The 24,212-nt window shown below is 34.2% G+C and overlaps 1 protein-coding gene across 2 annotated transcripts in view; it reads left to right on the top strand.

Moving 5' to 3' along the window:
- The window catches only part of bru3 (CUGBP Elav-like family member bruno 3), a 256,980-nt gene that overhangs the window by 52,162 nt on the left and 180,606 nt on the right, over positions 1 to 24,212 (top strand). The window contains exon 3 of one of the 2 annotated variants that reach the window (XM_074169682.1): positions 14,865 to 14,983. The exons of the other annotated variant lie outside the window; for it this stretch is intronic. The gene's annotated coding sequence lies outside the window, so the exon portion shown is untranslated. The remainder of the gene's footprint in view (positions 1 to 14,864; positions 14,984 to 24,212) is intronic. 2 annotated transcript variants of the gene reach the window in all.

Here is a 24,212-nt window from a genome sequence, read left to right as displayed (position 1 = left end):
AAATATGATATTTTGGGTGATTATGGAATCTACAAAGAGTCTGTGGAGTGTCTTTGAATCAGGTGGTTTTTGTCACACCATTCATCGAACTCGTGGAGGATGATATCACTTCATCTTCGTTTATACTAGATATGATTATAGATGTGTGGTCAGCATACATAAAGACTTCACCATAACTTATGTGGTCAGGTAAATCATTGGTGAATAATAGGAAAATCAGAAGGTATTCCCGAATTAACCAGGTATTATTCACCGTTACAATAAGTCTTCGCCCTTGTAGGAATTGCTGATAATTTTGACAATATTGTATTGTATTTGTATTTAGAGTCTTGGAAGAAATGGACAAGTTGAACAATGCGGCGTCCAAGTAGTAGCAAAAAATTAACAGAAAAGATTTGAATTGAAAATTATGTATTTCATATTTTTTGTAGACAAATTATATTTCATTTCAAATAGTCACTAGAGGACTTTCTTGGAAGATTCTTAAAAAAAATCCAAACCAAATATTCGAAAATTCTGCAATTTCAGTCCAACTTGTGTATGAAAACTAGCCAATTACTGATTCTAATTTGTCTTTGAATATCCTGAAACTGAAGATTAAAGAAAAATAATTAGTCTTTGTTATGCAGATTTTTTTGTTTCGCCAAAGTTTGTGAAAATTGTTCGAGGTAATTGTCACCAAACTAGCGACAGTCCCGTTCAAATCCCTTGATTAAACCCCACGATGAAGTCAAAAAATCTAATTTAAATAGGGTCTCTCATTCAACGTCCCATCAAGAATAAACTCACTTTCCCGTGCTGCAATCAGTGACCCTAAACTTTTAGATTTCAGCAGTGGCGCACTGGCAAAAATGTATTAGCAGGCTAAATGGAAACTGATTGGAACGACACTAAATTAATACTCTCGTCCTGATATGTTGCTATGAATTCACTTGCGAAGAAAATTTTAACTGAAATACCAATTCGTATTTTAAATTCTAAAGTTAACACTTTCTTGGCTTTATAGCTATTTTTCCAAAATATTAGGGTTCCTATAAAAACTAAAAATACTGTAAAGGAAAGTAATACATAGGTACTTTCTCTTTCGAGAATAGTGATTCACGATATGTATATGATCATGTGATCTCACATACGTGGGTATCAGACATTCAATTCTTATCCAGAAGTTAATCCTGGAAGAACGTTCCCTGCAAGTGGCCGTCGATGGATATGTCTTGAATACTTTCACCATCAACGCTGGTGTTCCCCATGGATCCATATTGTCTCCAACCCTCTTTTTTATTGTACATCAACGACTTATTGGAGAAAACCAACAATCCAGATATAATAATATCAGGTCAGACAACTGCGCTTTCTGCTTCGATAAGTTTATTGGGGATTATTAAAATGGTCACCAATATCTCTTGGCACAATCATGTCGCTGGAATTGCAAAGGCTGCTTCTCAAAAGCTTGGAACACTATTCCGAACCATCCGCATGGAGCCATCCGCCTAATTGGAAACGCGAACATCACTTGCAACCTTGATAGTTGGAGATGTGTCTCTCTTCTATAGATACTTCCACGGAAAGTGTTCAAGTGACTAGGCCCATTTGATTCCACCAAGAGAGGTACATATCAGAAATACGTGACGAACTGTGGCTGCTCATCGTTTTGAGGTTCAACTTATTACACCACGCACTTCACTGTTTGAGAACTTTTTCATTTGGAGAACGACGTTTATGTGGAATCAACTTCCTGAGAACGTTCTTCCAAGATGATCTAATCTCTAGCGATTCAAATTCACTGTTAATCACTACTTTTGCACAGGCACCTCTCTAAAGTTGCCTCAAGGATTTTCATGTAGTGCTTGTGTTTTGTCCTTAGAAAAAATAAGCTCTCATGATATCAGTGACGATGCTCTTAAGTTGAGTATTCAGTTTTGCCTCAAAAACAGATATTGGTGTAATGATGTAAATATTACAAGTCAGATTTGAGTCATCAAACACAGTGTTTCACAAGGTTCAGTTGATCCACTACTCTCTATCATTTTCATTGACTGTTTTATTCATTTATTAATTATTTCAAAATGTATTTATATTATGTATTCTGTACAGCTGTATGTCAAATGAATACAGTTATATTATTATACTGATCTACTTTAGTAGTTCTCATCGTATCAAGTCAACTCATATTCGCTGATTATAAATTTTATTGAAAAAAAATTTGATGGCATTCCTAACCAAGCAGATAAGAACATTGGATTTGTTAACACCATATGTAATGAATTATTTCAATCAAGTTACGACTGATAATAAAAACAAATAAATGTAGCGCTACTGACTAAATTACCACGAACTAAATTGAGTACTTACTCAAATTTTATACGTATGCCGCAGAATATTCCTGCGGATTCCTACCCTGTATTTCACGACTCTATTTAAAAACGTTCTATGTCTTCCGGTTCCTTGAATTGATAACTGACGTCTTCTATTCTAGAGGACTATAAAAGTACGAATTTGTCTTGCTTCTCCCTGATTTTACCTTATCTTCATTCCAGTCAGTTTATTTCTACGGCAGACCTGTCTTTCGGTATTTAATCCAATGGTGTATCTTTTTTTTATCATTTTTTCACTTCGTTATACTAAATTCTTATTTTTCAGCTGCAAGTGTACCGAGTAATTCCAATTCCAAGTATCATACTATCATTCATAGGCGTACTGAGGTCGGATGCTAAAATGCATAAATTCTGTTTCATATTTTACCTAATATGAAAAATTAGGAAGTTCATAAAATAATGAAAGAACAGCGCCTCACATTATATTCGGTAGAGAAAGTAGAAAACTTGCTATTTTCTCCGCAAGTAGTAATTTAAACGAAGTATTTCATTCAACATTTTCATTTGGCACTCTTTGTAAAACTTTTCTGTTGTAAACATAATGGTACTTTTGCAATACAACCGTACGATATTTGTAAATTATTATTTTTCTGATGGATCTCTTTCCAGGAACAGCAGAACACTCATCAATTCATTCAATATTCAATGAGTCAAAACTATGGAAAAATTTGCAATATGGTCCTGCGTTGCAAATATCAAATACCACCCTCGAAAATTTTTCCGCCATGTTATTACATCGATTTTGAAGCCTATCCAAATATAAATGTATTTGAACGACGCCAAAGACACCTAGTCTGACGTCGTTAATATTTTGGCACGTTTTTTATTTATTTGAATTTTTATTGTTCAATCACTTCCCAAAATTGTGTCCGGGAAATATTTCGCTCACGCGATAATCAACTATGAAGGAATATTGTCGATAATAAAAAAATCTATACAAGTGGCCTATCATCAAATATTATATATTTTTTATTCAAATACGAATGACAATGAATTGAGTTTTCACTAAAAATCATCTAATGTTTTGTAAAGTTGTGATTACTCTTCTACTTCTAATAACTATCTAACCACACTTCGATAATTCGTGTCTAGAATATTCCTCAATCCGTAATTCCTGAGTGTGTGAGTGTAATTCGTGAGTATACAGTTAATATATCGATTTTTTCCAGTACTTTCCAAGATTTTCATACCAACTACGAAATCACTTTCGGATGCATCATTGCCCGGGATTTAGTTTGGCTGTTTTGTAATGATATTGGACTGGTTATTCAACTGAGGCTTCAAACTGACATCTCTTTGGCAATACAGAGTGTTGACAGAGTGGGTACGTCTATGTAAATTCCCATCATCACAGTATGTTCCAGCTTTCATGCTAAAATAGGTTTTTGACCTGCCTGGAGTTTCTGCAAAGCTATAACTGTTGCTGATGTTTCAGGCTTATCCGTGACGTTCGTGACCTACAACGAAGTATATTTCGATGGCATGTGTTTCGCGTATACGGTTGACATTTGTTTTTCCACATTGTCGCTCTCTCCCTGTAATTACAAGACTCAAAACTATCTTCATTGTTGCTATTGGTGTGGTTAAAATTGCGTTAGTTGTTCCCAAACAAGCACTTTGCTGATTTTGTTGATATCAGGTAATAATAATAATAATAAATCTGTATTTATCAGTTGAAAAGCATAAGTGTATGAATACATTCAAACAGTAACTGACAAAAACGTCATAATTAATATAAAAAAGAATTTAAACGATATGAACACAGTCATAAGTTATTGATATAAAAGAAGTAAAATATATAATTATATGGAAATATAAAAAATTCATAGAAACTACCGACTTAATTAAAAAGACACAACAAGAACATATTTGAAAAAGGTTAAACGTGTCATAGTACGAATAACAAATGTTATATGAAAACAACAGCACAAATATAACATTTGATTGTCGAAAAAAAAAATCTTTATAATATATAGTATTATGTCATAAATTCACTAACACTGTAACAGTTTTTCTCAAAAAGTAATGCTTCAAATCTGGATTTGAAAATATTAATATTTGGAGATGTTTGGCTAGAGACATCGAGGTGATTAAAAACTTTGCATCCCAAATATGAATTACTTTTTTGGTATAGATAAGTTCTGTACCAATCAGGCACAAGGAGATTTTTGGATCTAGTGCCATATTGATGATCTGTTCTATTGAAAAATGTATTTCTATGTTTGTATACATATATACACAGTTCATACAGATACAGGCCTGTATCTGTATGAACTGTATAGTCGCTTAAAAGCCTCTCCACATGACTACCTCCAATTTAGTCCTGCAACAATTCTCACAGTAAATTTTTGCAGAGCGAAAACACGTGACCAAGAGGTTCATGTACTCCAGTCAAGAATACCATATCGCAGATGACAGTTGATGTTTGCATAATTAACGATTAATAGTATGTTTTCATGACAATGATTTGATAAGAACTTTAATGCATAACAATTTTTTCTTAACTTTTTACAAAGTATATCGACTGTTCCAAGCACAATTATAGTCGATTGTTAGTCCAAGCAACTTAGTTGTTTCACTAGCATATATATTCATGTCATTGTCCTTAAAAATTTGAAATTGTCCCATAGTTCCACTCAAAGTAAATTTAATCAAAGAGGTTTCAGATACATTTACCGTTAGAAGATTCATTTCGGACCACTCCATTACTTTATTGTATACTATTTCTGATGTTATCACAAGTTCAGTAGTATCTTCACCAGTTATGAGTAGATTTGTATCATCAGCATATGATATTACTTGGAGTTTAGAGATGTCAAGAAGGAAATTAATGAGATCATTAGCATAGATTAAAAATAATGAAGGTCCAAGAATTGAGCCTTGGAGAACTCCCTGCTTAACAATGAGAGATTGGCTCTGAGTTTTGTTGATGATTACACTCTGGGAGCGATCAAGCAATCAAAGGCACGAGAAAAGTCAATGAATAGCCCACAGATCTGGACTTTTCCATCCAAGGCTGTTATTACATTTTCTTCTTCAATTATATAAAGCAGTTTCAGTACTTCTGTCATTTGTGAGACCATTCTGACTTGAAGATAACAGGTTATTCATAGTTGAAAATGAAAGCAGTTGATTTCTTATTTTCAACTCATGAAGCTTACTTTATGAGTTCCTGACTACATTTCTCAATAAATCATTAGATATCACACCATGCCCACATGAATACGTGTGTTTCAGGTTATGAATCAAATCTATTACCTCTAATTCAGAAATTGGGAAAGAAATAGCGAACTTGAACAAATAGGTATGATTTTTTGCGTAAATTCAAGATCAAGTCCGACTTTTCCTGGAGTGGGTGTAAATGATTATTGAATTTCTCGATTTCAGTGGATAATTCTGTTCCGTTCACTTTCAAGGAAATTTCTGTTACTTGGTTGGATTTCTTTTTCATTTGGTTAACCAACTGCCATGTGATGTTTGTTTTATTAGTTGAGTTGGCTATCCTCAGATCGATTGTTTTTTTTTCTATCTCTATCAATAAATATTAGTATATCGGATATAGGTGGCGTATATAATCCATTGCTGAAGAAATGCCGGTTTGGGGCCACGATCAAAATAATAAATCAATATTATTACAAAGAACCAGACTATACATTCAGGGTACTGATGAATCCAAAAGTGTTATCGTGACCAGTCTGGAAATGTAAAACACCGAAAAAAATGGCCGGACATGAATAAATCAACTGACTCAGGAATTACAGGTGATGAATGTGCTAGTCATCATGCTAGTCACTGAATGATTTGAATTGATAGGAATTGGCTATCAAAATTAAACTATCATAATGGTGCTTTTCTGAGAAACCCCCTATTCTAGTTATGGGGTGTTTTGAATCAGAATGACCTAGATTATATAAGTTGCGTTGGTAAATAAATTGAGTAGAAGTTAAGTGGAAATCACGACTTTGGAAAAATAATAATTTGTATTTTCATATAATGTGAAAAACATATCATATGAAATTTGATCTGATTTGATGTGATGTCACTTACAGATATATAACTACGCCGACAATTTCATACCTTTGACCCCAAATTTCTGGAAGTTCTAATCCATATCTCTTGTTCTTCTTGGTAAATGGGAGGGCTCGTATTTCAAACTAGAATGAGTGAGTCTTTCTGAGGCGTAACTGAGCATGTTTAAAAAAATCAGATTTCAAATAAATTTTTTTAAACATGCTCAGTTACGCCTCAACGACTTCAGCCATCAGTTTGGCTAAGACAGATTTGCCAGATGTTATTTTCATGTCTGAGAACAGTGTGAAAATCCATTTCGACCTAGATGATTATCTCGGTATTGCGGAATACTCTACTGGTTCTGATCATCTTTTATGATGCATATTACTGGAGCTCTATTGCAACACCAAACCATTATTTTTAACACCTCAACACGTGTTTCAATCACCAAGTGATCATCTTCAAGAGAAAGATCAAACAGCCCACTTATCCTCTTGAAGATATTCATTACTACACCAAAGGTTCCAAACAGTACATCATAAGTATTTTTTATGATGTTTCCTCTGTAGCTATATTAGCAAATGACATTAGTGGCAGATCATTGATTTTGAATCTCATAACCTTGAGTATACCTCCTCACCCATTGTGAGTAGGGCTTATTCTCATCTGTGAATGTCCAACACTTCAATGTATTGCTTATGGAATATAGCACTCAATTCGAACATTATATCCTTCAAGTTAACTTGGCACATCAAACATCCGTTAATTATCGTTATCTTTATTATTTCAGTCCAGAGAAAAACCTTATACCAAGTTCGATACTGTCGAAACTTCATTCAGTTGACAAGAAAAAATGAGTTTCGTACGAAGGGAATGTGTCCCAGAAAATTATTTAATTTGCATATTCTTTCTGGACGAGGTAACGACCAGAACTGGGACTCCCAAAAAATCCTGAAGTGATCTAATAAAACTCTCTCTCCCACATTCTCTAATTCTTTCTATTGCTGTGAAATACGGTAGAATTGTATCATCCGTTCCATTTGGATCGTAATTACTGATGAAGAGGAGTGTAGGTCATCGGCGACCCGTTCAAAATTATTATTGAATTAGGGAAGAAGATGCCTGGGGTTGGATTAATTATAAGTGCATAATTCAAAATGTTGATTTTGAGTACGAGGGTTGAGCAAACAGAAACTTTTCAATAGATAACTTTTCCAATTTCATTAATATATCAAAAGGGTATTATAACTTCTATTTTATAATCAGAAACTTCGAAAAGAACCCTTTGGCTCGACTTGTTGTCTTCTACCGCTCCGCTAATTATCCTACACACTTTCTGCATTATTCCTAATATTTCTCTCAGTTTTATGATCCGGCTAATCATGATCGACAATCTTGAAAAATTAGGCGCCCTTTCAACAATAATGAATTCGCAGCGACATCGGTGTTTTTGATATTCGTCACGTGGTCTTTTGAAGACTTTGTCATTAGGTTAATTTTCTCTCGTTTTCTGAGCTTCTAATTAAGTAATTGCAATTTCGCATCTCCCCAGATTGCTCTTCGTCATTAAGTGGCAAATTTGGAGCTTTCGAAAGTTTTCCAACTTTGACTGATACTCAAGTTTTGTGTATGATGGTGCTGGAAGAAAATCAAGCTAATGGCGCTGAACATCAGGATTTAGGATGAACAATGCATCTCGTGTATTACCGTCGAATTGGTAGTTGAGGGACGTTTCGGGGAATGAGTTCCCCTTCGGAAGTTATACGTCTCACTTTGTGTGATGCTGCAGTTCTGCGAGACAAAGCATCTATGTTTGATATTATGTGAAACTTTATAGTAAATTAGCAATTGCAATTACAATTGCAATTGCTATGTTTATCTGTATTTCCTCGTGAAGTACCAATTATCACCTAGCCTTGCATTTCACTGAAATGTTTGTTCTATCCGAAGTGGAAATTGGTGAACAAAAATCCACAAAGCGATTTCTCAAACTTCGTATTTGTTACTATGGCATCAACAAGCATAAGCTACTTGATGAAATTGTGCAATATAAAGCAATTTACCCTCAAGTTAGTCACATTCTCAAGAATTTCAATATTATATTCAACTGATATCGATATCGTATCGTAGAGGTGAGAATAATGGTTTGTTTTCAGTAGTAGTCTAGTTCAATTTAATGAAAGATATAGACTGGATTCGTGTACGAGTAAATAAGTTTTTTTGAAACTTTATATTTAAGGAAAAGTGCAATAACTCAACAACGCCGTAACCGAATTCCAAAAACCAAACATGAAATGATATCAGAATTTAACGTAGCATCTGAATATGTAATGATATACAGGGCGTTCTGTTTTAAAAAATGAAATTTTGGTCTGTAGCACCTACACCAAACACCCTATATATTTAAAAATTATATCACAATATAGCTCTCATGAACTCCTGAAACTTTTGTATGAAACATTTTTGTGTATCTCCGTCAACATACCATGATATTGCCTGTCACATAAAATGTGGGACACCCGGTATATACGGGGTGGCTACTTTTTAATGCTAACCCTTGAGATCTCGTGAATCATACGAGATCTCAAGGGTTAGATTCTCGAAATATTTGGCGCCTCGATGCTACAATATGATACCTAATGAACTGAAATTAGTAAATTCTATATATTCATTTCACAAGCAATTGATTGCCTAGATAAACGCCCAACCACGGAAAAAAATCCACCAGTACATTGACCTGAAAAATCATTACTAGATAGACTGTCCCTTTGAGTGTAAATGTGTACTCGGAAAGCTAATGAATGAAATCTCATAATAAATTTTAATGTAATCCTCCTCGGATTTTATTAATGTTGTATTGTAAATAGTCTTCATATAAGTGAGTATAATTATCGTGAATATGTGTGTGTGACTTTGCAGACTGTTATTGTGTCAATATGTATTAATTTGCTAATATATCCGTAGTTATTAAATTGTTCCTACCCCCTCCACATACAGGGGAAACTTTCGTGGAGTTCAACCATATTTATTTCATTATATCGAAATTTTGTATCATTCTTTGTAATGATATTCTGAAATAAATATTATTATTTATTTATTTTATTTATTTATATATGATAATATGGTTGATTCAGAAGAAACGTGGAAAAACCTGAAAAATGCCCTCACATATAATCGGTGGACATACTTGACGGCTGGCAGTAAATCAAATTCACTTGAAGAACAATTTCTTCAGGCCAGTCTCGACTTACCCACACTGTCGGTTGATGGACTGACACCTATCAGAAAACAACTATTTCACTGGCTAATACCACGAAAAATGTTGGAATATATCCAAAAGGTGTCAGTGCAGGAATCTTCGCCGAAGTATGTTAATGCCTGATTAATGTACTGACACCTACAGTACATTAATCTACAGTGTAGGTAAGTCGAGACTGGCCTAAACAAATTGTTCTTCCAGCCAGTTTTCAAGTATGCTCACTGAATATATGTGAAGGCTTCTTTCTTCATACGTGGAGCTGGGCGATTTTTGGATGTGCGGATTTTTCACCAGATGCAGCGATGACAAATTTGTTGTTCATCGTTCGCTTCAGCTTGGTTAGAGGAATGATACTCTGAAAGGAATTCAATTTTTAATTTTGGGATATTATCAACTTTAGGTTGAAGATGGCCACTACCTTGCACTGACGAGATGCCAGATATCCCGAAACCGGGCTGCCAGTCAAGACTGGCCTGAACAAATTGTTCTTTTCAGTTAATTTGAAGTGCCCTCACTTCAAATGGCAAAAAATGTATCCAGATAGTTTGTTATATTTCTGTTATTTTTTCAATGTGACTATTCCTATTATGTTCCCAATGCCTTTGTACAAACTTTTTTTCAACTGACCTGGATTATTTTTCATCTCACTCGTTGGATCTTCTTTTGATTAAAATTATATATCGTAACGTTTGATTCAAGTAGTTTTCGTTCATATTGAATCCTCTTATAATCGCATACAAAAAAGAGGCATCAACATTTGAAAGTATTGAATATTTGAAATATGACTTGCAGTATGCATAGCTACAAGAAAAATTTAATTTTTGAATGAACTGGTATAATCAACATGATTTCAGGCCTGAATTTTTTGAGGTGGGTCCAAGAGAGCACTAGAGCTTTTGATGATCAGATCGACATTCTTTTACTAATCTAACAATATCCCGATTGATATTTGACCAGTGAGTAAGTTGGGAACAATTCGCTTTATCTTGGTTTTTCCAAGCAATTGGCCATTCAATACCTGCGTTTGTCTTCTTGACAGCAGCGATACATATTGGGCTGGGATCTAATTTCAATTTGAGTGACAAATTTAACAAAAAGTCGTTGTCGAGGAATCAGCTGTGAATCTAGAATAGAAAGTACCCTAGACCAAGGAAATTTATCTACTCAATTCATTGATGACACATGTCATAAATATTCAGTTTTTGGTTAGAGAAAAACCTTTATTTTTATTGGGAAGCAGATCATACCAATTAAGATGTTGGTTACACAACTGGGTGTTTTGATTGCATCCATCCTATTTTGCACCATGAACTACAATGTCATCGAAGTAAGGCTTTGTTTTGAGTCGTTTCGGGATTTGAGAAATTTTTTTTAAATGAAATTTTGGTAGAACTGTCGCTATTCCAAAACAGAAAGCATGCATACGATATGCTTCAAATCCTTTTTGTAACATATATTAATATTGAAACACTGAAAATAAAGGAAAATTAGTTGCATCATTCACAAAAACATATAGATATAAAAATATAAATGAGTAAAAAGTATGTAAAACATATTTGTAAAAAAAACAAATCTTGCATGTTCATTATAAATGCAATTGTATTAAAATTTAATTTACACATATTGATGTAAAATAAAACAAGAACATATGTATAATAATAATAATAATGATAAAAACATGATCGTTAATACATAATATTTTTGAGTTTATCTTGGCGGAACACTGGGAATATTTACAATTTGTCATCATAATATTCCTACAAGCTATAATAAGCTTTCATGAGCAGTATATTTTTGACCGACTCCCTGAAACGTCTCTGCTCTATTATATCCCTATCTACCTGTGGTAAATGGTTGAATTTTTTTTCCCTTCGTACATGTTAGAGTGTCTTGTTAGAGTCAATCTGGGTACTGGCAGATGGATATTATTACTACTGTTTTGTCTTGTGTTGTGGATTCTATGTGTATCTGGAGAATCAGTGTTATATCTTTTATGAATTAGGCAAATAACTCCAAGAATGAAGATGCTGAATAGAATGAGACTTCGGAATTTAACGAAAAGTTATCTACAACTATCCCCATGGTTTGCTTCACATAAAAACCGTAAAGATCTCTTTGCAACACGAAGACCTGATTCAATAGTTGTTTACTACATAATCCCCAAAATGCAATGTCATACCTTGAATGAGGTAGATTAGGGCAGAGTAAGTCGATCTAGCAGTGAATATATCAAGTTTATTGATGACAATTCTGACAGCAAATGATCCTGAAGCCAATTTTGTGCATGAAGATGTGATATGTTCTTTAAATTTTAACTCATTGTCAATATGCAGACCAAGAAATATAGTGCAAGTCGTTTCTTCTATCTTCCTTCCATCTAATAGCAAGTTGTCATAGCTACATTTGTAGTATACAAGTCGAAGGCTTTCGAAAAAAAAGATTTCATCATTATTGTTTTAAGAGCTTTGGAAGCCAATTTGGCATTCATTCAATATCTTTCCATTTGATAAAAATTTCAACAATCTTTTCTTCACTAGCTTTACGATTAATTTCGAGATAGTTGCTAATAACGAGATGGATCTGAAGTTCGAGGGGTTAGTGACCTCTCCACCTTAATAGAGAGGTAAAACAACTGAGGGAAATACTCCTGTAACAAAAGATTTGCTAATTACCTCAGTTGGGACAAATAGAGCTTCTATCGGTAGGTTATCAAGGAGTCTTCTACTTTTACCATCCAATCCAGCGGACTTATCATTTTTTATTTCCTTGAGAGTTTGTTTTATCTGGTAAACATTTGTGGTTGTTAAGTTGAAATTATCGGGACATTGAATTTGATCAAGATAACTTAAAGGGTTGAGTTTGGGTACTATAGTGGCTGTTATTTGTCCGGCAATAGAGCAGTACAAATTCAAAGGATTCGGATCAATGTTGATCACTGCTGATGAAGATAGCCTTCTTTCACCCCGCAATTAATTAATAATTGCCCATTTCTCTCTAGGTTCATTTTGTGATGACCCAATTCTTTTTGAGTAGTAATTATTTTTTGATCAAGCATCGATAGATTTTTGTATATCTATTGAAATATTGAATAAAACCTAAATTCGATGTAAATTTTTTTATTGTACGTGTTAGAAATCACACGTTAAAAGGTAAGACCTCGTTAGTCCTTAGCTCGCACAAGTTTCTCAACTCCTGAGAGTTGTCGTTCATATGGGGATTATGCTGATTAACGGAAAAACAGATTTTAAACAGATTTAAACAGATCTCAGATTCTTAGCAGAAATCTCTAAACCTGTTGAGAATCAAGGCTTTTTAGTCTTCACTTTCAGTTTTCGTAATGGAAAGCATTCGTTGAAATTATTTGCCAAGATTTCTTGTGAAATGGTAACAAGATCTGAAGCAGTTGTTGTATTATGTGATGTCAAATCACATCAGATTACTATTCAATATGTATCAGCTTTGGAGAACACGTAAAAACATGCTATCTTTCTTTGGATGACAAGAAACTTTTAAATATAAATTATTGAATGTTTTTTACAATGAAAATCTATTATAATCTCTCCACAGGAATTGCGTGTTTGAAAGGTTGTCGAAATATTGTGGTTGAATTTTATGAGAAAAACTTCAAATCATTTTTTGACCGTGAACTCCGAATTGTTTAGTTCAATTAATCTCATTCATTTAAATTCATTTTTTTAATACATGCAGATCATTTAAGATCTGTTTCACCATCTCCTAAATTGTACTTTCAAAAGCGACTACTACAATATCAGAAAAAGTTATTCTTATTGTTATATACTGTTTTTTTGCTGTCATTGTTGAGAAGCTGATATTCTAGTTCCATACACAATATCTCCTGATATATTTTCATTACACATACGAATAATATTTAAGTTGTAAAGTAATAATATTCCCGGAAATTAATGAGTAAAATTGACTCCTATGGATATCGGATTAATATTTACTTTCAGTATCATTAAGAGTGTTAATCATTGTCCTTGTGTTCTGTACACTTAGTTTTTCAGGTACGCCAACCGAGATGACCAACTGGAAACCTCTCGGCTGGTTTTTATTCATCATGGTTTTTACGATGATATTCCATCAATCAATTACACAAAACCAAATTTTAGAAAGCCTCATGAGTATATTATTCGACTATATTATTCTCATTGATGTAATTCGTTCTGATAAAAAATGAATCATGTCAGCATGAGGTTGTTTGGAGTTTTTGGTGAACGTACATGAAAAAAAGATAAAAGTGACTTTTTTATTTCAAAAACAAATTGGACAAATGACATTCACTGAAATTTGAAGTCATATTGTTATTGACAGTAAGATTCCTCTACAAATTTCAGGTATTCGATAGATTTTCTTAGAATCCTTAGAAATTTTAAAATTGTAAAGACATTGAGTGATCAGTTATTCATGTTTTCCAGAACCAGAAATGAGCTTCATTTTGAAAATTATTGTCTGATTATATAGAACATAGACGTGAAAATCAATATTATCATAACTCAATACAACCGGCTGTTACGTTTTCTGAATTCTTTGTGTTTTTTACTTTCCAGAATATTAGAATTCTAATAAATCAACATTAACAAAAACTCTGCTCAGTCAGTAACATGATCAAAAAATGCATTATTTTTTGGATGAAAATACTGTGTCAAAAACTGCAAACCACGGTTGGTTGGTCATTGTCTTTCATGCCTTGTTGCTTTTGTTGACCTTACAGCGCATACTTTAGATAGAAGTATAATCAACTTTCATATATTTTCTTCATCTATTTGGTGTGAACTGATGATAAAATATGATACGCTAACTCTGTATCATTGTTTTTCCAATAAACTGAAAAGTATTGCACAATTCAGAGAAAATCTATCTACTGCCGTAGTCCACCGTAATCCGTACAGATTCACAACAAAATACATCGAAATGTATTTCACTAGTTTACAAGTAGGTAGATATATTGCCAAATTTTAAGATTTTCGAAATTCTGTAAAAAAAATATCATTTCAAATCAAGTGTTTATCAATATCCATTCTGTCCTGGTAATATTATGGTAACTTTTCAAATTTGAAAACGGCATTGCAAATACCAGTGTAGCCACCGTACGCTCCGGGCCTACGTCCAGGTGATTTTTACAGTTTTAGCAGTGGCGTATCTGGCTCGGAGCTGCGATGGGTTGAAGGACGCCGCTGCTAGATATGTTCTGATTGCAGAGCTCGATATGCCACATAACCCGCGATATCCCACACTGACAGTTGCGGCGGCGTCTATCGGAAGTAGGGGCAAGGTAACGAGAAGATAGCTAGCTCCCGACCCGCCTGGACCCGGTCAAGTAAGACCACGTCCTGTCCTTGTTGTGGCGTTGTGACAGTGTTGTGCGTATTAGACTGTTGTAGTGCGTTGTTCCTGTGCAGCAATGGTCAGCTCGTTCGTTCGATGTATGTCTAGACGTTGTGTACCTTTGAATGTATAGTGCAACAATATCCATGTGGTATTGGTACCAGAGTGCAGCTTCTTCGTCTACTCAAATGTCTGGAACCTCCGATTGTTTTAGCCAGGTGCATGAAATTTAAATTCTCGTTGTAGATTATGTATGATTTGAAAAAAAAAACCTTTATTAGTGGTGATTTATGATGGGAATGGAACTCTTGGAGTGAAACGAATCCAACCAAATCCGTCATGTCATTCAGGTAAACATTGAAATTGTAACCAATTGAGTAGGAGTCGTTAGGAAAAGATCTTGATCATCTGTTATAAATATGTAAGACTGGGTAGAAAACCCTACAAAAGCCAAAGAAAGAATTGTAGTGCCATTGTATTTCAAAAGAGAATAGAGATAGGACAACATTTTTTACATCATCATTAACTCGAAAAATGTTACTGAACGAATTGAATGAGGAACAGCTGCGAAGGGAGCAGAAATTAAACCGACCTCCCCAATATCAAAGCTTTCAATTTATTGCTTCTTGATGTTGTTTTTGAAAGAGTTTGGGAACTGTAGAAAACATTGGTACCAAAATAATAATAACTCTTGTCGTATGTAGAGACACTTTGATAAATTTCACAGCCGGTACAGCGGTGTACAGTGTGCTCCAAACCATCACCCCACATTGAAGGGTATCCAAATATACTTTATGTATGCCATCCCATTGTTTGTAGATTCTGAAATGCACATTTTTCAATATGTTCTTGAGAATTTTCATCCAGATCCAGACTTCCACAAGTATAAAACTTTGTGAAATCCTAAACTTCCATTATAACACTAAAAATGAAACGTAATTGGATATTATTTTCTAAAATCGGCTATTGATGGAACCAGTGTGGAAATTTTCTACTTATATTGCGAAAAATATTATTTATTATTTCGTGATTCCGGAAGATTTTCAAAGTTTCAGCCTCCAGTTTCAACACAGTGAATGGAACCTCTGAAAGCGCCAAAGTTCTCTTCATCTTTCGTTCACTTTCCTTGGATGAGAAATATTGATGAATATAATCTTTTGTTTCATCATGATTCTAAAAATTAACTCAAAAATTAACTGACAGCAACCAAGCTGGCGTGATGCCATTTTCAGACATTGCAAACTCGGATGGTAAAAATCCTTTTAAAAGGAGTAACAATTTTGATGTGTACTTGAAGCGTTTTCGTTCGGTCGAATCTCTGCCAGAGGTTTCACTTTTACCTTCCATTGATTTCAGCATCAGTTTGGATCACTTGGAAAGTTAACTTAAGGAATTTCTTAATTGAATGGGCCTTTCGAATTTCAAGAGAAGCAATAATACTTTTCAGTCAAATAACTAACATTTCCATCCTAGTATTTAGAAAGTCGGTTTTAACAAATAATAGCTTGGATTTTTCACTCGGGATCGAAATTTTGCATCGTTGTTAAATAACTCTGTCGTTTTATAAATATGATTTTTTGCAAAAATCAACTTCTTTTCAAAATTTCTAAATAGGTTTTTTCAGGAGTTCAATTTTGGTTTTTTTGGGTGTTCTGGCCAATGAAATGTTACTTATGTGGGGTTAAAACAATGGGATCGTTCCACACATATATGAAAAACAATCGATAACGAAATTGCTGCACTTTTGAAAGCCTGTTAGCGCGTTAGATGCCAGAGGCCGGTAAGTATCGTCAATGTGGCGCCGCGTATGTTACAACGCAACTACCAAGCACTGTCATTTACCCTTTCTTTACCTCTTCCATCCTGTCTCACCTCTGTATATACTAGTTACAGCACCAACACAGCTGAAAAATAAAAAAAAATTTTGTTTTGAATAAATGTTTAATCTAATCCATAATCAGTGTGGTAATAATGTACAAGTGCATCTTTCACGAATTCCAGTTCACTACTTCCAATAATTTTTATAACTAAGATGGCAATCGATTAGAAAAGGTATTAACAGGTTGAATGCCAACTACTCCGATTGGAGTATACGGGCATCAATCAGCGATGCCACCAACTCCGATCGGAGTGTTCTGTATGCCTAACTTACCATTCGGCATTGGCTAGAGGAAGATTTAGCTGTACTGGTGTTCTTCTAAAAACATTTGTTGAGCACGTGTTATAGTTGGTCACGCGGTTTTTATTTTTTGTGTCGTTGTCAGAGTCCGAAGATGAATATCCCTCCGAATCAAAAAGTGGTTCAGATGCACATGGTGATGACCAGCTTCGATTAATGCGCGAAAGAAATTCTAGTGGACAAAAACAGGTACATTGAAACAGTTTACATTCAAAAAAATCAAGAGTTATTCCGGCCAGAGGCAGACCTATAGACTTTTTCAGACTTATAATTGACGATACGAATTGCAAATAAAACATAACGGCATCCGAGAGTATCTCAAAAAATCGGCAGTTGACCTGTTAAAAAACTATCAGTAAAATCAAGTGTAGCTCAAATTGTAAAGTTATAAGGAATTCAGAATAAAAGGATTCTAGTTTTTTAGGGGGAATTCAACCTTTCACAATTTGAAAAATTAATCTAGACCAACTGAGAAATTTCTCAATTATAATAAATAGCAAATCATCCATTCCAGAATACAACTACTGAACTTTTGAAGAAAAAGTCTAATTGTCAGTTACTCGGAAAATATACGAGGGCGGTCTGGAAAGTTTTCAACCTCTCCTTGAAGACAACAGCACTCGTAAATAAAAGCTTGTGAATTTCGTTGTTCATCTGGGTATCGAGCTGGCATTATGTATTTGTTATTCATGGCAATATGCCTTCTCAAATCAAAGATGAGTTGGATTCTGTGTATGGGGACTCTGCAACAGCATTTACCGCAGTGGAATTTTGAGCGGCTGAATTCAAACGTTGGCCTAAGAGTTTGGGAGAAGATGAACGTTTGGGATGTCCAAAAACTCCAACTACTGACAAAAATATCGCCAAAGTTCACTAAATGATGCTAGTTGACCACCAAATGAAAGTGAGAGGGATATCAGAGTTTATGAACCTCAAAAAATCGTGTTTGTCACATCTTGAATCACTATTAGCTGTCCAAATGCGGCTGCCAATGCGCTGTCCGCGCATTGGCTGCCGCATTTGCTCAGGTTAGACCAAAAACATATTCGAATGAACATTTTCAACTGTTTTTTTGGCTAGAAAAGTGATGGTGACTGTTTTTTTGGTATAGTCATGAAGGTATTTTGATCGATTATCTTCGAAAAGGGAAAAGGGAGAACAAACATCCTGTTTCACCAAGACAACGCGCCGTCTCACATCTCACCGGTTGCCAAGGCGAAAATCCATGAGTTACGGTTTGAACCGCTTGACCATCCGCCTTACTCACCGGATCTAACCCCAATCGATTTTTTTGATCTACCATCTTGAAATTGCCCTCAGATGACAGAAATTTCCGTCAAATGCCAATCAAATTTCAATCAACTTCGTAAACAAAAATTTTGCAGAGACAAACGACGAGTGCTATTTGGACTGGTTACAAAGATGAGATCATCGCTGGGAGAAGTACAGTAGAGTCAGAAGGAGACTATGTTGAAAAATGGAGAAAAAAAATTGGTTCTTTTGTTAGGTCGGAAACTTTTGGATCACCCTAGTATGCCTATCAAATCAATTGAATCAATCTAAAAAATTATGTATGCACTTGTCTAACTGGAAAAATCGTTAAGATTTCATAAAGTCAAACATGTATATCATTTTTCTCTGAACTTTTCAGTTTGCTCATCATTTCCTTCGAGATACTCAATTTATCTAGATTTATTTCTTTTTCAGACTACCTATGTATGGAAGGTTGAAATCCCGAGAAAATGTCTCAAAAACTAATTCAAAATTATATTTTCAGAATGCATTGAATTTACGACTCTCAGTACACTGCCACTACTACTTTTTTAATTCAAAATAACTTAGGAATAAATTATGTTTGTGTCAATGAGTGGATTTGACAACTTTAGATTATTAGGAAAGGTCCTACAGTTTTCAAACTCAAAGCTTTTTACTTCAGAAATACGTTTCCAAAATGGTATGTTTTTAGGAAATTATTCATTTTACTTTCATAATAGTGAAGTAGAGATGTATGAGAAGAAAACTTTTTTTTCCGAAAATTGAAATACTCATTTTCATAATTTTTTCATTCTCTTTGTAGTATCATTTGAATCTGCGATTGGTCAAAATGTGTGACTTCCACTTTTACGCTGTGGAATTTTATTCTGAAAAATATAGTCATTAATGAAAATGAAATGACAAATTATCATTTTTCTGAATAATTTCTCGGAATTAGTTCAATGCAAAAAAGTCGCACTAACCGTTTCATTCTTTCACTCATTGTACAAAAACGACTAGAACTCATTTCCATTCAAAAACGAACACTTTCCCCAATTACAGTTTTCATCATCTCCTGCAGACGCCAGCTTAGTGAAACGCGCGTCGAGAGAAGTATTCAAATTCAGGTGATTGGGAAAAGTTTTTGTGTTTATCCTACGTTAGAGGTATCTTCCACCTGAAACTAATTCATGCTCAAATTGGTGGAAACATAATCAAATTAGTGAATACATTGACATGTTGAATTGACGCCTTTTTTATATGTCATTTTAGTGTGTAGTAAAAATAGTTGGCGTTTTGTCAATGGTTATATCATTACAGTGAATAGGAACAAAAAATGGCACATTCACAAGTATGTGGGATATTTCAAATTTGACTGTTGAGGATATGATAAGCAATAAATATTTCTGAAACGTAAATTGTCTCCCAAATTGTATGACAAAAATTATTTTCGCTTCCTGATACGGCTTCAGTATATGAAAGAAGGAAATCTTACAAAACAGGAAGAATATTTCAATATCAGTTGAAACTCTTTTGAGAAAGGTATGGATCAATAAACAATTTTCTTTTCATAATAACAAGTATCACCTTTCATCAGTTCGGACTTCCATTGTCTAATATGATATAAATTGATTTGAAATAAATATTACTGGAGTTTTTTCCCCACACCAAATCGTTATTTTTACACCTCGACACGTGTTTCGATCACCAAGTGATCATCTTCAAGAGGAAGAAACAATTCTTGTTTCAGTTTTATCTTCCTCTTGAAGATGATCACTTGGTGATCGAAACACGTGTCGAAGTGTTAAAATAACGATTTGGTGTTGGGAAAAAACTCCAGTAATATTCATTACTACACCAAAGGTTCCAAACAGTACATCATGATTTGAAATACATGAAAGAATTTGTAACAAAATTGAAGGATTAACTAAAAACTAATTTTATTAAGCAAAATACCGAAATTACAATGAACCATCATAGAAGCAACAACCAAAAAAAGTAACTTGATTTGGTATCTTTTAATTTTATATTTTTAATTTTCAATTCTTGTTAATAATTTTTCATTTGTTTCAGCTCCTGTTATTAGTTCAATTTTTGTTGTTGTTGCTTTTATGTTATTTCATTGTAATTTCAGTTTTTTGCTTGATGAAATTGTTTTTCAGCTTACGTTTTTAATTTTGTACAGATTATTTCAGGGATTTCAAATTAATTTATATCATATTATACAATGGGAGTCCAAACTGATGAAAGGCACCACGAAACATTTTCAACCACTTTCAAACAAACAAGCATCACACGTGTCATCAAAATCGCTTGTGAGTGGAGAAGCATACGTCCTCTTTCATGAAAAGGATGGAATAAAATCGCACCTTTGGAATAACTGAGGAAAAGTTTTTTGAACTGATAAGGGATATAATATAATTGCTTATGTCGTGAGATTCAATTTATATAAATATTTGTTCTTAAAAAAAATTTCTTATGGCAAGAGAGCAAAAATTTATTTCCAATTGATTTTTGCAATATTTCTTATTTTTTATGAAAATTAGCGCTTCAACCCATTGAATGAATTTCAAATACGCCATCTGTTCAAAAATGAGGTGACTTTTCATTTTTGTCAATAAATATTTAATTATTCATCAAATTTTATTTTGACACCTTCAACGTAGACCCCCGCAAATATAATACACTTGTGCGCTTTTTTATCTTTGGAGCAGTTCTGATATGCACTCTCTCAGAGTCATTCGTCAATTGTCCATAACACATTTCTCCACAACCGCAACATTTTCAGCGGTTGTTGATTTGCTAGGGCGTCCAGAGCGATCGCCGTGATTCACATCTTCTCTAATTTCTGTGAAGTGCTTGTACCACTTGTGAATATTTTTCTGACTCAGAGTACAATCACCGTATGCCACTGAAAACATTTTTTTGTTTTTGAGCAATTAGTTCAATTTTTCTTCACAGAATTTGATGCAAATTTCTCCATTTTTTTCGATAGCTTAAAATCGCCGATCACGCAATGTTCTTCTAATATGTATGCTTCTTTCCAACAAACTAAACATGATAAACAGTCAAAACTGTGAATATATATTCGAGGCGGATGTATCAACATAAAATAAATGAAAATTCACAAATCGAATGAACGTAACGCACAAATTTTGAGCAGTCCACGGTTCTCAACAAGTATAATATGGATTGTTATAATAGTTTTTTTTCAAAAAGTGATTATACGTCCCAGAACTTCTCTGAAAGAAAAGTTTTTACGTGTCGAAGGTATTTCTTTCAAATTCACAATTTGGGGATATTAGTAATGTTTGCAATTTTTTGACCAGTACCCGACTTTTATCAAGTTTTCTGAATGCCATTCAGTATTGGATGCCGCTTCGACAATAATTTCCTTAAGCTGGGAACTGAAATTCCTAGAGCACTTGTTCAAAATCCATCTTATGATGTATGTGGACACAAACAAAAGGTAGGTGGAAAATAATTGAGAGAAATCATTTCAGATGTACGTTCAATGAAAAATCTTCCACATCTGTTATGAATAAAACGGCGAAATTCAAACCGACATTTAGACATCTCCTCAAATATGTACACCATCAAACAAAAACAGATTACAAAACAAGGTATGATTGTGGAAAAATATCTTATCAAATACATATTTTATACGGGAAGAAGAACAAAGCGGAACACATCGAATTTAATCAAAATGTACGGGAAACAACCTGATCCCCCGGGATATAATACTTTCATATCTCCAATAATGCTTTTTCGATTATGGTAAACACTCGACACTTTTTATTTTCTCTTTACATGTTGTATGCATCCAGCTTTCAGTGTATAATAGTTCCGTATAAAAAATACTGATTTAACTAGAATCAGTGGATTCAGAATTAGTAAAACGATTTTTCGTGGAATATTGAGAAACTCTTACTCGTTCATAACAACGGTAACAGAATATGTTTTTTTTATGTTTGATGTTGGGTTACTGAAAGGTGATTTTTTGGAATGATGAATAAATTGCCAAAACAAGGTGCTAATTTCGAAAATTTTAAAAATATTATTCCTTTCATTTGAATAATGTCTCAGATTCACATTGGAAAAAATTGTTCAAAACCAATGTGAGTTTTTTTCAAAATTGTGATTCATTCAGTTGCTGATCATCTGTCAGTCTCACATGTCAATCAAATCATCTAAATGAACGATTCATTTGAACCAGTCTTCACTCATATACACAGTAGGTTCATGGATTGACACCTATCTGAAATGAACTACTCCTTTGTCTAATATCACGAAGAGCGTTGGATTATATCCAACAGGTGTCAGTTAAGGTTTCTCCGCGGAAGAAATTCCTGGATATGATTTTGGTGATTCAACTGACGGAATCGATTTTCAATTATTGGAACGGGCACACTTGCATGTCAGATTTGATCTTTTCAGCCTCTCGTCATTATCAACGCGAAGTAGATGATTTCCCATAATTGAAAATCAAATTCTTTCAGAGTATCATACCTCGAACAAAGCTGAAACGAACAATAAGCAACATATCTGTCATCGCCCTCTCTGCCCGTAGACGAGGTACTAATCAACCGCATATTCTAATGGCTCAAATCCTCGTATAAGAAAATTTATTTTACGTATAGTAATTGGGCATGTTCGAAGGAATAACTCGTTCAGTTCAGTCTTCAGTTACCTACACAGTAGGTTCATGAACTAATACCCAGAAAACAACTACTCCCCTAGCTAATACAACGAAGGTTGTTGGATTATATCTGACAGGTGTCAGTGCAGAATTCTTCACTGAACTGCCGAAATAGATTTTCAATTATTAAAACACACTTGTAGACTGGTTTCGGGCTATTTGGATTTTCGTCAGTACAAGGTAGCGTTCAAATCAACACAAAGTCGATGATTTCCCATAATTGAGTATCATACCTCTAACAAAGCTGAGGTCAAATAGTTGGGAACCGCTTTGCAAGTGTACCCGTTCCAATAATTCAGAATCGAGTCAGGCTGTTCTATCGCAAAAAGCATATGCAGGAATTTCTACTTTCAAGAATCTTGTCCTGACATCTGTAGGATATAATCCAACGCCCTTCGTGGTATTAGCCAGAGGAGTAGTTGTTTTCTGATAGGCATCGGTCAATGAACCTACTGTGTAAATGAGCGAAGACCGACCAGAACGAATTCTTCCTTTGGATGATTTGATCGGTCAGTCTGATGGTAAGAGTACTTACCAGAAATGAATAATGTGAATATAATGAGAATATGTGTATTTTCGATAACATCTTCAAGGGCTAGACAAATTGATATTGATACCATTGGCTGTTTTTCATTTTCAAGAATGTTCATACTTATGTCAACATAAGTCATATATGAATTCTAATCTAAAAGGCAGATTGATTCATGGGATTCATGAAAAGAGTGAAAGGTCCACAAGATCAATCTATTTCCTTTGCGAGGTATTTCCTCACTAGACTATGATAGCATCATCAACTGCCATCTGAAATCTATGTCACTACCTCTCTAGTTGAACTCAAAACAATATGAACAGGAAGAGGCGTAAGAAACATCACTTTTCCGGAAACGAACTAATCTTAACTATCATCCTGGGACACTTGAACTCTATCTGGGATTGATCTGTATACTCTTCCTGAGACAACTCTACACAATCTCAATAAATCACTAAAAAGGGTCCTCGAAGGCAGATCTTATCGGTAACAAACCCTTCTTGTAGTAAACTTTGAACATCTATAAAATTGCCTCTATTATCTCAGCTGACGGATATTTT

Source organism: Leptinotarsa decemlineata, unplaced genomic scaffold (assembly GCF_025532065.1).
Source record: "Leptinotarsa decemlineata unplaced genomic scaffold, Ldec_3_MD MMD2_P_RNA_scaffold_5, whole genome shotgun sequence".
Lineage (NCBI taxonomy): Eukaryota > Metazoa > Arthropoda > Insecta > Coleoptera > Chrysomelidae > Leptinotarsa > Leptinotarsa decemlineata.
Note: the sequence above shows the minus strand (reverse complement) of the source record. Positions and strands in the feature narration are given on the sequence as shown.